Below are 1689 nucleotides of genomic sequence, written 5' to 3'. Positions count from 1 at the left end.
AAAGGAGTCAGAGAGATATTAAAGAAAAATGGATAGTCCAAGACTTTTCTTAAATACAAAAAATTTGAGTGACATCAGTTTCGATCGTAATTTATTGGTTTTAATAGGTTCTAAAGATTATAGATCGCTTAGAGGCTCTGACCACAACCATATATTTGAACAGGTCCCAAGAATCGGAACAGAGCTCCAACAATTATAGGTCACTTATAATACTCCAATCACAACCATTGATTAGATCGATCGCTAATCAGCACAATCACGCACCAGCACAAGCCCCAAAAATCATCAATCAGTCAGAGAAATACTTACGAATTATCAACCAGATACAGTTAAAACACATCCAGAGAAAGTCAAACACATTGTCTTCTTTCTCATAATAAACAAACCCTTCTTACCAACTAGACCGTAAGCCAAAGAAGCCACAAACATCATAGAAAGTGGCAACTTTCCAAGATAATATAGTTTCATTAAACAACACTTGAGTGTTGTAGTGGGGTTAGCGCAACAAAGCCAGCATCATTTTTTTTCTTTTTCTCTCTTTTTAGTGGATAAAACAGAATGAATAATATTGTTGATGAGTTGACGACCACTACAAGCACAAGTCAAACGAGACAGAACGGTCATAGGATCAACGACAACTATGGACATGATGAGGATGTTCTTTGACAATTCTATTAGATATTTGATTTTGAGTAGATGTTACGTGTGCAAATGTTGTGCTGGTAGATGTTATCATATTTAGCACGTTAATCGTGTCTTGGAAGCAACGAGGAGGAAAAGAAAGAAGCCGCATTCTCACTTAGTCGGCACCACCCGCATATTTGAACAAATCATCCTAAGGGAAATATTATTCACCTCCGAACACACATTCTTTGTTGCAAAATCCAATTTAAAAGATCTTTTATCACACTTTGATATCAAATATATCATATTAAAGAGCAAAGAGTCAACACCATAATTGGATAAAAGATCCTTCAACAGGTCAGTTCAGACTCCCTTCATTTATGATGTGAGAGAGAACCCTTTCCTTCTAGGGAGCTAATTGTTAAAGAGGAAAGAAAATTATGCTACATATAAAACAGCCCAGAACGGTTCTCTTGCAAGTGTGTCAAAAAACACCATCCCATATAAACTAGATGAGAAAGCCTTTAATTTTGAGGATCCCCAGAGTCCCATGATCCGACCTTTAGGATGAGACGAAATCCTACTCTTAATACCACGTGAGAACCAAAATCATCACCTTCAAACTGATGGAAAATTCTTCCTAAACTAAAGATCAAACTAAATTAATCACAGAACAAATGTTATAAACTTACTGTGTAATTGATCCACCAATCATACCATAAATATATTCCACTAGTCTTATTGGCTCAAATCCGACAAAACCTGATTGGAATTTGGGAGCATATAGGAACAATTTGACCTCTCTGGACAAAGATCTACCGTGACAATTAGCTAACGAGAAACCGAGTGTAGAATCAAACTTATTGACTATTCGTATAAGAATTATTATAGAGAATTGTTTATTCTTGAAGTTTATTTGCTGCAACAACTGACAAAAATTTACAAAGAACTTGGGCTAGCAAAATCACGCATGTTGTAAAGCTCTAGCTGATTGCAGTTAGGAATATAGGCTCGACAGATTGAAATCAACATCATCCAGACATGCTAATTGATCACTCTATTCGG

The sequence above is a fragment of the Sesamum indicum genome, linkage group LG3, assembly GCF_026168435.1.
Source record: "Sesamum indicum cultivar Baizhima isolate 11 linkage group LG3, ASM2616843v1, whole genome shotgun sequence".
Taxonomy (NCBI): Eukaryota; Viridiplantae; Streptophyta; class Magnoliopsida; order Lamiales; family Pedaliaceae; genus Sesamum; species Sesamum indicum.
This window is presented reverse-complemented; position numbering follows the sequence as displayed.